This window comes from Paroedura picta, chromosome 2 (assembly GCF_049243985.1).
Source record: "Paroedura picta isolate Pp20150507F chromosome 2, Ppicta_v3.0, whole genome shotgun sequence".
NCBI classification, from domain to species: Eukaryota; Metazoa; Chordata; class Lepidosauria; order Squamata; family Gekkonidae; genus Paroedura; species Paroedura picta.
Window position 1 is genome coordinate 99,340,488 of NC_135370.1, and position 15,826 is coordinate 99,356,313.

The 15,826-nt window shown below is 42.6% G+C and overlaps 1 protein-coding gene across 3 annotated transcripts in view; it reads left to right on the forward strand.

Moving 5' to 3' along the window:
* Nucleotides 1–275: 275 nt before the first annotated feature.
* BMAL1 (basic helix-loop-helix ARNT like 1) overlaps nt 276–15,826 on the forward strand; it is a 74,665-nt gene continuing 59,114 nt past the window's right edge. The window contains exons 1-2 of one of the 3 annotated variants that reach the window (XM_077321844.1): nt 278–437; nt 15,583–15,716. The gene's annotated coding sequence lies outside the window, so the exon portion shown is untranslated. Of the gene's footprint in view, nt 438–15,582; nt 15,717–15,826 lie in introns of all 3 variants that reach the window. The other 2 variants (XM_077321846.1, XM_077321843.1) reach the window with 2 other exon arrangements.

Genomic DNA, 15,826 nt, shown 5'->3' on the forward strand with positions numbered 1-15,826 from the left:
CCCTAACAGGCGGCAGGGGACAGCGCGCGCAATCCTCCTCCCTGCCTCGACTCCTCCCCTCCTCCCTTCCCCGTGTTACAGCCTTTAAGCGGGAGAGAGCAAAGACATCCTCAACCCGACTAGTTCAGTCTTTAGCCGAAGGTGGCGATTGGTTCGCACGATGGGAGGAGGGCTGTGGCGGGTCCTCAGCTGTCGCCTATTGGTCAGTCACTTCGTGAAACCGCTCCGTGATTGGCCGGAAGGCGGGCCGGCCCTTGGTGCGGGGGGAGAAGCCATTGGCTGGAAAGTAGGTTAGTGGTGCGACGTTCAGTGGCAAGCTAGACGGAAAGTAGGTCAGGTACAGGGGCTGCTTGCGCCGGGCGTTGCTTCCATCGCTGTGCGGCGTACCGCTGTGGGGGCCACCGACCCTCCACCCCCCTCCTGTCCTTCCAGACACGGTGAGGCATTGGGGGTGGCGGAAGAATCCCTGCCAGGGATCGAGAAGGAAAGAAGGGCGGCGGCGAGGGAGGGAGGAAGGGAGAGTGGGGGAGATCCCTGTTTAATGACCGAGGGGTGGGAAGGGGATTCCTGATAGGAAGCGGATGCTTTGGGGGAGCTCGAGGGAAGGAGGGAGAGAGTTGGTCCCTGTCGGGTTTTGGAGGGGCATGTTGTTGGCTGTGATTTGCTGATCTGCTAGTGGGTGGAGAGGGCTCAGGTGTATGAGAGACCTAGGCATTGTGTATGTGCTTCTATATACGCATATATGATCAATAACGCACATATATGTGAACTTGGGAGAATTCCAGTTTTGGGTTTGCAGGTTGTGTGACTGGGGCATTTCATTCAGGAGAAATAAGGAGACACAAGGATGAGGATGTGTGTGCGCGCGCATATGTATGTTTCTATGCGTATGGTATAACACATGCACATACGGTCCCTTCCTTTGTTTCTAGGTTATATTGTGGGAACATTTGCTTATGAATGATAAGGAAATGGATTATAGTAGCTGAGGGAAGGTAATGGAATCAAATAAGATTTTCTTTCTCATAAATGGAGAGCAAAGAATCTAGTATACTTGCTCAAGGTTGTTCTTAAAATAAAACTGTGGATTTAACATTGTCATTTCTCTGACATTTAATCAGGATTAATTTCAACCAAAATACTGTTCAAACTGCTATGGAGTTCACATGGGAATCCTATAGTTCTTTTTCTTATATGAGAACCAAGTTGCTGGCAATTCATCATTCAGGAAGGCTGCAGTAGTATGAACAGTAGTTTGACTTCTCTTTTTTAAGCTTCTTCTTTATGGATACTGGAATACATGTTGACCAAATAATTTAAATGCTAAATCATGAAAACCTAATAGGAATTTTAAAAAAAATCAAATGATGAATGAGCGGTAGAGCATTTTGAAAAGGAAATACTTAAGCTCGGTTACATGGTTTAACTTTTTGAGGATGGGAAATGATGTGTACTTTCTGAATGTGTTTGAGAATTCATTGGCTAAAATCATTTTCCTTACTTATACATCTCCGCTAGATGTTGTGATTATTTATTGAAGAAAACATTTATGAATTAATTTTCTTGTACATCATTGAAGGCTTATGTATCACTCATATTAAAAGGTGTGTCATCCTTTGGCCCATTTACACCAATGCTTATCGTGTCTTTGCTACCCCTCTCAATTCCTAGTGTACTTTATGGCAGTTCCTGTGTGCTGTAGGGTTATTCGGCCTTTTACTTATTTTTTGTTTATTTTTTTGATTACATTTGTATACTGCCCTCCCCTAAAGCTCATTTATTTATAAAGTCTGAATAGGTTTTGTTTTTTAAACAAGAAATGGAAGATATGTAGTCTGGAAAGCTGTCAGGTAAATTGTGGTATTACTGATAGGCAGGTTGTTGCAGTTATTATTCAGTTTCTATTACCATGCTGCCTGAATGTTCATACATGTTAACCTATTGACTACAAATCAAATTGTGGATGCTGCTGTTTGTGCATAGTCAGTATCCTGTGTTATCCACCAAACAGGATATATTCCTATGACTTCAGCATGACAATTCTGGGCTTACCTAGTAATTTAGCATACAGGTCAAAAATTAGGAGTTAGATGTTAGGCAGAGACTGGTGTTCATTCTGAATTTCAGTCTGGTGGTTTCCTTTAACCAAGGATTAACTTATATAAGAATTTCTCTAGCCATGGTGCAAATATTAAGCAGATCTACCCTTTTAAATATTTTGGAACTGTGTTTGCCAGACCTTAATTTCTCCTGTTGTTCCTGATTTATTTATTTTATTGACAAGACCAGATACCGTGATTTTTTTTATTTTGATACTCATATCCTAGTTTTCTCCACAGTAGGGATCCAAAACAGCTTAGCATCATTCTCTCCTGCTGTGTTTTATCATCACAAAAATAACCCTATGAGGTAAGCTACGTTGATAGAGAGTGACCGGCTCACAGTCACTAGGCAGATGCCCATGGCAGAAGGATGGGTTTAAAACTGGGCCTCCTAGATCCTAGTATGACACTCTAACCACTGTATCACCCTATCTACCTATTCGTATAATGTTTCAGAGTTCAGAGCACTTGACAGACAAATTTATATGGGAACCCTTTATGGTACAGGTGGTGGTGGTAGGTCTGAGACTGCAAGATGCTACCTTGAATGAGTTTGTCACAAAAAACACTAAACTGAGGACTTTATGGTCCATAACACTTGGCCATCACATTACACCTTGTCTACTCTTGCCCCAGAGGGATGGACCAGAACCAATGGGATGAAATTAATTCAAACGAAATTCCATCTCAACATCTGGAAGAAGTTCCTGACAGTTAGAGTGGTTTCTCTGTGGAACAGGCTTCCTCGGGAGGTGGTGGGATCCCCATCTTTGGAAATTTTTAAACAGAAGCTGGATAGCCATCTGAGGGAAAGGCTGAATCTGTGAAGATTCAAGGGGGTGGCAGGTTAGCGTCGATGAGTGATAGGGTTGTGAGTGTCCTTCATAATGCAGGGGTTGAACTGAATGACCCATGAGGTCCCTTATTTATTAATTTAGATTTTTATATGGTTCCAACTCTATGATTCTATTCTATACTCTTTTTAGATTGGAGCATAGTTAATTTTAAACTGAATTGTAGGTGACCAGTTATGTTGTATATAAACACAGCTGACTGAACTGTAACTGCTCTTCCATTTTATATCCTTTAATGTTTTCTTTCACAAATTGTGACTCCTTGAAAGCAGCTGTCCAAGGTCAATAAGAAGAAGGGTAAACTGCTTGTACTGGAAGAAGCAAGAACACTATTTTACATTCCCCATTCATTTTAATGTGTTTTTGGTGTTGTTTAATTCCTGTGGATGTTAAGGGCAGGGAAGTTGGCTGGTTATTGTGTGAATGGGGAGGGTATTGCTGGGTTCATCCCTTAGTTTACAGAATAGATTTGAGTTTCCCTTAGATTTGAGATAAAGGACATAATAGATTTGAGATGAAGGACTGACAAAAAATATGGAGAATGATGTGAGTGGTCAGGTATTATTGACTCTTTTGGTCTCTGACATGTTATTTGCCCATAGTTATAGAGATAAAAGTGGTTGTCACTGATGGCTACACAGAGACCAAACATTAATATCACTTTTTAAAATGGTACTGTTGGTATATATGTCCTAGGTGTAGTGTGATTCCTGAGTAGATACAGTTCATCTTGACTGTGGCTTATTCAGGCTGTTATTTTATGTATATTTATTATACTTGGATACACGAACTCAGTGGGATTACATCTGAACAAATATGGTTAAGAGTATACATTTACATAGTAGTAAGGGTTTTTAATGCAATTTAAAAACAAATAACTTTAGCAGGGTATTCCTAATAACTCAAATTTAGTGTCATTGCAGTCTTGCTAGGACAGGGGTAGTCAAACTGCGGCCCTCCAGATGTCCATGGACTACAATTCCCATGAGCCCCTGCCAGCATTTGCTGGCAGGGGCTCATGGGAATTGTAGTCCATTGACATCTGGAGGGCCGCAGTTTGACTACCCCTGTGCTAGGAGTATCTGTTTTCCCATGCTTGCATTTTTTGTTTTTATTTACATACACATGAGTTCTTAAAGCAAGATCAGTTCCTAAGTATGGGGAGCACATATCATAGAACCATGCTGTAGTGGATGGGTTGTAGATAAGGCTGGTTTAAGTTGTGATGTTGCATGGAAGAGGAAGATCACACTCCTTAGTAGGATGTTATAGCTGTGATTCAATACACTTTTGATTGTCCTACTGAACATTGTGGGTCTTCCTGTTGAGTAAGCATCAATAAGATGGTGTTAGAATGGAAAGAAGTTTAGATGTTTAGGGTAGTGTGAGGGGAAAGGGGATATAGGGTTGCACACTTTGAACTTGAAACAACAAAATTGAAAAAGTGGTACATCAGCTAAGTTTGCTAGAGGGAAATAAAAATCTACCAAGAATTTTTTTTTAAAAACACACACAAACATGGTGCCATTGTAACATTCCAAAAATAGCATGGGAGGAGGTATTACGTGTGAGAGATCTCCATTTGTAGTCTGCCAGACTCATGCAAGTATATCCCATATATCCCATACAGCAGTTGCAGTAACATTTGATATGCTCATAGGGAAAAAGAACATTTAACCCTACATGACACTGAGATCTGAGCACTCAGAAATAGGGATGTGCAAGAATTTCCAGGTTCATGTATATTGAACTCAGAAAATATCTGTATTTCCTGATATTCTCGAATCCCAATACAAGTATGGTATTTGGGTTTGGTAAATATTCAGGAATCCCAACTTTTTTTCAACTCAGTTATAACATGTGGGGACCATTATAGTCAACTAAGGACGAAACTTGATGCATTCAGGGATATAACGGGTGCTAGATTGGGGGTTGGGGTGGGGTGGAATACTTCTGTGGATGGCCTCTCTCTCCCCCAGGGCCTGGAAAAGCTGCAGGCTAGAGGCCCCGAGCAGAGAACTCATCAGCAGGGTCAGTTTTCATGCGCCAGGGATCTGCAGCCTTGAGCCTCGGATGGAAGTGGAAGGAGGAGGGGTGGTCAGGGGTGGGGGCAGAAGGCGATTGGCTGGCCGCTGGACAGACAGGCAAGCTAGTTGAAGGAGCAGGCATTGAGGGGTGGGACAGCCATCCTGAGTGGGTGTTAAGGGCTGAGTGGCACTTAAGCCATGAGACCAGCTCCTCCTCCTAGGCCTTACCAGAAATATTAAGTGGAACAGATAATACCCATAGGCTATAATTGAGAATCAATCCAAGGGTATCTGGGGCCTCTGTGTGTATTTATGTGTTTGTTTTTTTTAGGTGGAGGCACCATATTTGTAGCATAGCTGCTGGTTCCTCTTCTAAAAAAAAAAAAATCCAAGTTTGAAAAAGATTGGCTTGGAAGAGGTTGACCCAATCCTCCATTGTTTCCAATGGGGGGGGGAGGGGAGAGACATATAAACTTTGAAGAGGATGCAGTTCCTTTAAAATTTAAATGCCTTTTGCAAGCTGTGGCAGCACTAGTGAACAAATGCACCTAAAAGAACTGAGAGTCCTTTAAATGCACTTCCAACTGCAACTATCTAGGGATCCCAAAAAATCTCAATTATTTTGGGGATTTTTTCAAGCTCGGTCATTTAGGATTGCCATAAACTGGGGGTGAGGATCTGACTGAACTAATACACAAAAAATAAAATTAGGTATTTAATTTTTTTTAGCTTGGATTAGCTCACCCTTTCTTAACTTTTTTATCATTGAGAAACCTCTGAAACATTCTTCAGGCTTTCAGAAACCCGAGAAGTAGCATGACCAGCTTGATGCCAGCTTGACATCTGTAGCTGGAAAAATTTTGGAACAAATCATCAGTCATTCAGTCCTTGAGCAGCTGGAACAGAGAGCTGGAATTTCTAAGACTCAGCATGGGTTTCGCAAGAACAAATCATGTCAGACCAACCTTATCTCTTTTTTCAAGAAAGTGACTACCTTGCTGGATCAGGGGAATGCTGTAGACATAGTTTATCTGGATTTCAGTAAAGCGTTTGATAAGGTTCCACATTATATTCTTGTTGACAAGTTGGTAAAATGTGGTATGGATCCTTATTCTGTCAGGTGAATCGATAACTGGTTGACAGATCATAACCAAAGGGTACTTGTTAATGATTCAGTATCCTCTTGGAGAAGAATGACGTGGAGTTCCCCAGGGATCTGTCCTGAGGCCTGTGTTTAACATATTTATAAATGATTTGGATTAGGGTTTAGAGGGAATACTTATTAAATTTGCAGATGATACTAAACTGGGAGGGGTAGCAAACACAACCGAAGACAGAATCAGAATACAGGATGATCTTGATAGGCTCGAGAAGTGGTCTAAACTGACTAAAATGAAGTTCAATAGGGATAAATGTAAAGTTCTGCATTTAGGTAGGAAAAACCAAACACACCAATATAGGATGGGGGAGACTTGTCTTAGCAGTAGCAAGTGTGAAAAGGATCTAGGAGTCTTAGTAGACCACACATTGAACATAAGTCAGCCGTGTAACTCGGTGGCTAAAAAGGCAAATGGGATTTTGGGCTGTATCAAACGGAGTATCGTGTCCAGATCACGGGAGGTGATGGTACCGTTTTAGTTTGCTCTGGTTCAGCCTCACTTGGAGTACTGTGTTCCGTTTTGGGCACCCCAGTTGAAGAGGGATGTGGACAAACTGGAGCGTGTCCAGAGGAGGACAACAAAGATGGTGAGGGGTTTGGAGACTTAAGGTTGGTGGAGCTTGGTCTGTTTAGCCTGGAGAGAGACGACTGAGAGGGGATTTGTTAACCATCTTCAAGTATTTAAAAGGCTGCCATATAGAGGATGGAGCAGAGTTGTTCTCTCTTGCCTCGGAGGGACGGACCAGAACCAATGGGATGCAATTAATTCAAAAGAAATTCCGTCTCAACATCCAGAAGAAGTTCCTGACAGAGCTGTTTCTCAGTGGAACATGCTTCCTCGGGAGGTGGTGGGTTCTCCCTCTTTGGAAATTTCTAAACAGAGGCTGGATAGCCATCTGACGGAGAGGCTGATTCTGGGAAGGCTTCAAGGGGTGGCAGGTTACAGTGGATGAGCAATAGGGTTGTGAGTGTCCTGCATAGTGCAGGGGATTGGACTAGATGACCCATGAGGTCCCTTCCAACTCTATGATTCTATGACCATGAAGAATATGGTTGGGAAGCATAGCTGTGTACATACCCACCTGAGGCCCGTTCCCTCCCACCCCATCATTGGCTATTTTGGACAGGTGCAGGTCAACATGACCTTATATGGTCATAGCATCTGATAAATGTTTAACAAATGTTTAACAGATTTTAAAAATATTTAAAATTAATTTGCTCCTACCCATCTAGGAAACAGGACCATCAAGAACCTCCAGGATTTCATGAAACTCTGGTTAGGAAAGCCTGGATTCGGTGAATGCGCACCCCAGTCAGAAAAAAATAACCCATTCCATTTTATACACGCTGTAGACTAATAGGATCCCATGAGCTTTCCTGGTCTTGTTGGGCAGGGTATTTTCCCAAGCGGGAGCTGCAATAGAAAATACTCTCGTATGGACAACTGTTGATCTTGTTCAAAAGACATCTGCTCAGACATTGTGCAGATGTTCTGTACAATCTTAATATTGTAAGTCAACTCTCTGATTATGTACATCTATATCTTCCTGGGTAGGCAGTGGGGTGGTTGGTTGGGGGGATAGAGAGGATTTATACTAGGTTTTGTTCAGTTGCTATCATGTGTATGTTTTAAGTTTTATTGTTTTAAAATCTGTTGTGAGCTGCCATGAGGTGGCTGGGTCAAGAGTGGTAGCATGTAAATATAATTAATAATAACAATATATAGTAATTTACTTTAAATTTGAGTCTGTATGTATGTCTGTTTTTGACACTCAGTTTCTATGTTTGCATGATGATTGGAGACATCTCATATCCTGCTATCACATTGTATCATGAGAGACAGCAAGAATTCTTTTACTTCCCCTATGAATCCTGTGACCTCTTCCTGTTGCATAAAGGGTAATTGTTATAGAGGGAGCTGTTTAATATAGGTTGGGGTCCTGATGTTCCACAAGAGGTGCATAAATGGAATACTTTGTTTTTGTTTTTGTTTTTTTAAAACATCATGGTATGAAAAAGTCAGTCATAGAATCATAGAGTTGGAAGGGGCCATACAGGCCATCTAGTCCAACTAGGGTTGTGCGATTCGGCCGCCGAAGCAGCCGTTCCCGCCGGGGGCGCAGCCAGCGCCACGCCGCGGGGGGAGGGCGGTGCCGCACCTGCGTGGTTGCGCCCGCTGTCACGCCGCTGCCTGCATCGCCCTCCCCCCCTGCGCCCGGAGGGAATGGCCGCCAAAGCGGCCGAATCACACAGCCCTAAGTCCAACCCCCTGCTCAACGCAGGATCAGCCCAAAGCATCCTAAAGCATGCAACAAAGGTGTGTATCCAACCTTTGCTTGAAGACTGCCAGTGATGGGGAGCTCACCTCCTCCTTAGGCAGCCTATTCCACTGCTGAACTACTCTGACTGTGAAAAATTTTTTCCCTGATATCTAGCCTATATCGTTGTACTTGTAGTTTAAACCCATTACTGCGTGTCCTCTCCTCTGCAGCCAATGGAAACAGCATCCTGCCCTCCTCCAAGTGACAACCTTTCAAATACTAAAAGAGGGCTACCATGTCCCCTCTCAACCTCCTTTTCTCCAGGCTGAACATTCCCAAGTCCCTCAACCTATCTTCAAAGGGCTTGGTCCCTTGGCCCCAGATCATCTTCGTCGCTCTCCTCTGTACCCTTTCAATTTTATCCACGTCCTTCTTGAAGTGAGTCACATAACATTATTCCTCTTCTCAGCCAGAGATTGTATATAGGCATACATTTGCCATAGTTATATTGCTACTGATGTCTGCTCCTCAAAAATAGGCTTATTTTAAAATTGCAACTCTTTTGCAACTTCTTGCTGCAATCTATATCTTAGTTAGACAGCCTTAACTACAGGACCACCAATGTTAGTAGCACAGTGTGCTACTATAAAGAAATGCATAGTTGCACCAAGTTCTTTTCTATACAAATCAACAATCACTATGCAATTCTGCAAAACTAGCTGTAATTGAAGAATTGGTTTTTATATGCCACTTTTCTCTACCAGGAGTCTCAAAGCAGTTTTTAATCACCTTCCCTTTCCTCCTCCCACAACATTGTGAGGTAGGATGCCTGTTGGATTAGCTTTATTAGAGTATTTTGGAGAAGGGGGTTGACTTGTAGAACTAGCAAGCCCCAGAGAGCTAAATCGGGCTCTTTTCACATCTTAAGGCAATTTAACAGGCTATGATCTATATAGCTCAGGGACTGATCACATGCTTTACATGTAAAAGGTCTTGAGCTTAGTTCATAATATTTCCAGTTAAAACAATAAGGAGCTTAGATAAAAAATAGAAAAGGCCTGTACTCTCAGAGCTGCTGTTAAAGTGGAACCTACTGACTCTGATGTGTGGCTCATGGCTCCATGTGTGACAGAATCATTGTGCCTTCTGAGCTGCGTTCTTCTAAAAAAGTAAGTTGTAATTGAGTGAAGATGTGTGGGTAGTTCATATGATAATTTTTCATTGGAAACTAATTGATTCATAACAAAAAATGATATTCGCAATTGAGCTCAATAATTTGATTCCTGAGATTGACTAAGAGGAGAGGAAAGTGTTTATGACCTTTGCTATAAGTCCTCATCTCCCTTTCCACTGCTTTGGGCAATAAGTAATACCTAAAACTAGGTTTGAACTCTATTAACACTGTCAAACTCTTGGCATTCCTTCAACAGTGAAGACTAAACTGTGGGACAGTAGCAAAAACAATTAATAGATTCTCTCTCACTCTTTCCTGTAAACGAGATGAAGACTGCATCTAAGTCAATTGTACTTGAAAGGTCACTTTTTAAAAAATCAGCCACTTCCAGACCATCTTTTCTCACATACAACTGCAATGAGTGTTAGTTGGCGCACACAGACTTGGTAACCTTTTGAGCCTCGTGCTATTTGAGAAGCTTGGTATTAAGCTTCTCAACATCAGAGATCTTTCCAAGTCAGCTGTCAGAGCTGGAACAACGTGTAATATTGGGTTGATGCCACACTATAGTATATTGAGTTAAATTTGAGTAGGAATGATGCCAGTGAGCTGCTTTGAGAGCAAACAATATCATTCATAGATGTTTTAGTGGTTAATACCATACCTTGTTTAAAGCTCTCATAACCTCATTCATGGCAACTTAAACTATTTGAACATTAGCCTTAAAAACGTATAAACTGCTGAATCTTGTCAGTTCTGCTGAAAAAGGTACATAGTCTCAGATTAGTATGAATAGAACTGCATCCTCAAAGAATGGGGATTCACTGGATTATTCTAATGGTTGCTAGGGCTACAGACTGAGCATTATCATTTTTTCTTCAAGTTATGGTCCTTTATGGAGCAGCAGATATAGACTGGTTAGCATACACATGCAAGAGTTGCTGACTGAGACTGCAGTTCTCCCTCTGTGGTGGAGGACATTTTGGAGGGTGATTCCTACCTTCCATTCAGGGTCGCAGTAACATTTTTTCCTACGTCCTATCTCTACTGTATGAGTCAGCCTCCTCAGTTTTTTTCCTGCATAATTGGGGAGAGCAGCATTAGTGTAGGCTTTACTTTAATTTTGTCTCTAAGTCCTTAGCTCTTTCCAGGCACTCCGTGGAAACCCCCCCTCCCCATTGAAACATAAAAGTGTTCTGCAATAGTTAGGGAAGCTCAGAAGGGGAGGGGGGAGCCAAGCCCAGAAGGAGACTCTTCCTTTCTTCCTTTCTTCCTTCCTTGAATGGGGGGGGGGGATTGAAGACAACAGGGAAGGGAGAAAAAAAACCATGAGGCAAATCTCTTTCCACAGAAATGAGAGCTTCTGCAGCTTCTACAGAAAGAAAATTAGGGCTTCCTCTTTAAGAAAAGCTAACAGCCTTGGCAGGCTTGGCCAATCAGAACTGCTCTACCACAGAGTCAGCTGTCCAATCAGAATTGCTCTACCACAGAGTCAGCTGGCCAATCAGTGCTTCTCTAACACGGAGTGAGTGCTTTCTCAGGCTTTCTCAATTTGATTCTTCCAATATCGAGGATTAAAAGGTAGCACGGCTGGCATTCTACCATCTCCACCAAGCCAAACTACTAGTGCCCTACCTGACCCCGGAACACCTAGCCACAGTGATCCATGCAACGGTCACCTCTAGACTGGACTTTTGTAACTCGCTGTACGCGGGCCTGCCCTTAGCCTTGACCTGGAAACTACAGCTGGTTCAAAATGCAGTGGCCAGAATCCTCACAGCAGCACCATGGAGGTCTCACATACGGCCTATTCTCCCCCAGTTGCAATGGTTGCCAGTTGAATTTTGGATCAGACTAAAGGTTCAGTTAATTACCTTCAAGGCCATACGCGGTCAGGGCCCAGTGTACCTTAGCCAGCTGAACTGTCACTTGTTGTGGGGAGATCTCATCCCTTAGTAGCCTCTTTGCTTGATCTGCGCCCTGAGGTTCTGGAAACCTTTTGAGTTGTGGTTCAATCAATTGCCATGAATATCTGCATAAGCAAGACCATGGAACAGTATATGTTCTCTTGCTTCCATTTTACCACTCCCACAATAACAGTCTTAGTATGAGGGGGTATTATAGTGACCCTCTACTAGAGCTGAGGGCAAGACTCAGCATCTTGCAAGGGTAAATGCCCTTCTTTGTCTACTTATTACTAGCTGAGACCTGCAAGTGGAAGGGGCAGAATCCAAGAGCATAAACAAAGTTCAAATTATCAAAGTGATCAAACCCAAGGAATCCCAAGAGGAGCAAAACTCCACAAAACGGGCAGGGGGGAGGGTTGACAAAGAGTAGGACAATTGACATAGACAAAGATAGGATTCTTTAACAAACTCCAATCAAAATTTTACATTAATTTAGGAACAGACCAATTAAATCCTTGGAACCAAAGTGGCAAGTTACTATGAATAACTAATCAAGGCCTAGGCTAGAAAGCTGATATTCATTTGACCTGCAGTAGCATGAGAGTCAGGTTCTCAAATGGGCAAAGACAAAAGTTAATTGAAAAAAATCTGGGAAAGGCCCTTATCTACAAATGTCCACTTTGGAGCTAGCTGCATCACACTGCAGGTGCTTGCTAAATTGCCCAACATTAATTAGAGACATGATTTTAAAGTTGCATCTAAGTTTTGGGCCTAATTTGGGGGTGCAGGCCTGAACCTGGATTTTAGAAAAACAGAGACAAGAAAAAGTTAACCCTTCCCACTGCATTCCCATTTTCAGTTCTTAACTCCTCTACTCTTCCTCTCTTACCTCCCGTACTGTCTTAAATACTTGATCCCAGAAAAGGCAGAAAATGGTTCCTTGAGCCTTGCGATCTGGCAGCCACGCTTGTGCGGCAATTCCGCACAAGTGCGTTAGCGGCTGCACATGACACAAACGCGTATGCGTGACACTTCCATGCATGCGTGTTTGCGCCGGTGGCCGCTCTTCCCTCTTCCCACCCCCCTACAAAAGGAAGCTTGCTGGGCCACAAGCCTTCGCCTATTTGCGGCCTGGGAAGTTTCTCACTGTGGGGGGGGGAGCAGGGAGAGGGAGCTGCGGCCCACTGCCGGGGCCCAGTGGTTGGGGACCACTGCTGCAGAGGATCCCTGTGCTTCCTCAAGCCAGCTAGTGGCCATGGAACTTGGCAGTGATGATGAGCACCAATAGCAGCAGGAGATGGATCTGGGATCAGCTCCCTTGGACCATAGCTCCTACTCAGGTGAAGGCACAAGCTGACCTCAGGTCCCTGATTATCCCCACCCTGGGTTCTTCTCCCTACTCAGACAAACCATGAGGAAGATCCATAGCTATTTTCATAGGGAAAGGCTAAGAACTAGCAGGACTCATTCCACCCCCACCCCCCTGGCCCAAGACAGAAAGACAGATCTGTGGGGAAAAAGCTCTCAGTGGCACACAATAGCAGCCCAGAAGGAGTCCTTTGGTAGGATAAGAGGGAGAGAGAGTACATACTGGGCATGATCATTCTAAGGGACATGGAAGAGGGGGAAATTTTGTCTGTTGAAGAAGAAATTGTTTAGGAATCTCAATTCGATTTTTCGGAGCCAATGACTACCAATACTTTCTGTCAAAAACTTTGACAGCCTTCAAGCTTCAAGAGTCTTCCACAGGAGAGGACAAAGCTCCTGCTGATTCAGATTTTAAAAAAAATAACAGATGCAACATTAGGCTCTTTGATAGTCTCTTTGAAAATGGTGTCTTCAGCAGCAGCAGATAGGAGAATCCTAAGATTCTGAGCCTAGCAGGCCAATTATCACTCAAAGGCGATCATGGCAGCTTATTCATTCCAGGGGGGCAGGCTATTTGGGGAGCGTCTGGGCAAGATCCTGGTGGGGATCTTCAGTCACAAGGCTAATGGAGAAAAGAATTGTGCGCCTTTCCCCCTTCCTTGCTTAAGTCTGCAGCCTCTTGAGTCTTTTGGTCAATTATTTTTAACTGAAAAAAGTTAACATCTGTAGTTAACATCTAGTTTTGTTCTAGAAATAAATCTCACTGAAATAATTCCTTCTGAGTAAAATGTGCTACTGGGATTCTAGGTCAATGGCATATCTTTTAAGGACCTGAGTTACTGGGTCTCACTGTTCATGCTCTGTTTGAAGGGTGGCACATGAGTGGGAGAGCTTTCTCCTTCAACCAAACAGTTATCAACCCCTGGGTTGGAAATATTCCTTGGGGTTTGGGGGTGGGGCCTCAAAATGGTACATGGACACAGAGTTCACCCTTCAAAGCTTCAATGGCAGAGTGGTATCTCCCTACTGGCAGCACACCCCCAGGACCAATGAGGTAGGGAGTGAGTTGGCTGCATACAACTTCAACTTTATAAAGTTTATATAGTGATAGTGATGATAGTGATTTTTGCATTTCATTGTGATCCAACAGACACCATTAAATAAAATTGTTTCTTAGTGTGGTAATGTGGTAATTGCTATTGCCATTCCCTTGAAATGATTCCGTTGCATACAGTGTGCTGTTGTAGAATCTGTTGGAAAATCAGCACTTCAAAAGCAATGGCTGAACTTCCTGATTTTGTTGCAGTCTTTAAAGAAAATGAAGGAACAATGTGTATATGTGGTTACATCTTTTGCAGGAGTTTTGGAAAAAGAGTACTATATGGACTTTTTAATTGAAATTTGAATAACTGGTGAATAAATTCCAATGTCTAACTCTTGATTTCTGAAACATTTTGTGAGAGTGGATTATAACAGGGATGCCGAATAATGTCTTGCTTTGTCCAAAGATTAGAAGGTCAATCATTAACCGTACTTAATGTATCTCTAAAAGTTATGAAATTTCAGAACCATGCATGATGGAAAAATAAGCCCACAATGGCAGCAGTGATGTGAAAGAAGTGTTCTTTCTGCCATGTACTAAAAACTGATCACATAGTTATTGCAAATGGGAACAGTAGGATTCATTGTCATTTTTTAATGCAGAATAGTAATCTCAATATTAGGGGGATCCTGTATAAGTGGTAAAATAGTTGGGTCAAGTAATTTAGAAAGAATTGTTTCCAAAGCCATGCACAAGGGGTTTTGGGTGGAGGTTTACCCCCCCCCCAAAAAAAAAAGATTAAATAAAAACAAAAAAAGCCCTATTCATTGGATCAGTGAAAACTTATTGACAGTGTACAAGATAGAAAAATATCTATCAGTGTACAAGATAGAAAAATATCTATCTACAAGATAGAAAAAAATACTGAGAGCCAGTTTGGTGTAGTGGTTAGGAGTGCAGACTTCTAATCTGGCATGCCGGGTTCGATTCTGCACTCCCCCACATGCAGCCAGCTGGGTGACCTTGGGCTTGCCACGGCACTGATAAAACTGTTCTGACCAAGCAGTGATATCAGGGCTCTCTCAGCCTCACCCACCCCACAGGGTGTCTGTTGTGGGGAAAGGAATGGGAAGGCGACTGTAAGCCGCTTTGAGCCTCCTTCGGGTAGGGAAAAGCGGCATATAAGAACCAACTCTTCTTCTTCTTCTTCAAATTGGGGTTTTCCTCTGCATAAGTGCAAAATGAATATAGCCCATTGATCGGTAATGCTTTAGATTTATAAATGCTGAGCTTGAGAAATAGAATGTAAACTTGTTCAGGGTTAATTGAAACAAGATTCCTGTATCTTATTTTTGGGAGGAGGGAAATACTATGGGGTTACTTCACAAATGAGTCTTCAACCGTGTAGTAAGCTTGGAAATGGGTCCTGCTTCAAAAAGCTTCTGAATCTCCCATTGCAAACAAATAAAATTGGTTTACATGCTAGGTTCCTGTGCCAAAGGTGCAAATCCCTTTGTCTGAACAAGGTGACTGACTTATAATAACAATGGTAATGTAGTTGATATAGGGAATTAAAAAGTAGTCACAACAAATGTATTTGCAGTATATTGCCCGTTTTGCAATTCAGTATTGAATGTGTTTAAATGGGGCTTTCAGACTTTGTTTTAAATCTTGTTTCTATTCAACAGAGTTTATTTTGCCTTACCAGCCAATATATAACATCATCCTAGCCTGGGAGGGGAGGGGATTGCAAAATCTACAGAGGGAAGAGAATAAGCTACAGACACTTCAACATCCCCTTCCAAGACAGAACTTCAGAGCTGTAAGTAGGAGGTAGCCTTTCATATTACATAGTTGTTAAAAAGCATGGGGCAGTTTTCACAGGGAAGAGCAGTAGTAAAGGATGATGAGCATCCTTCTCTATGTGTTTGT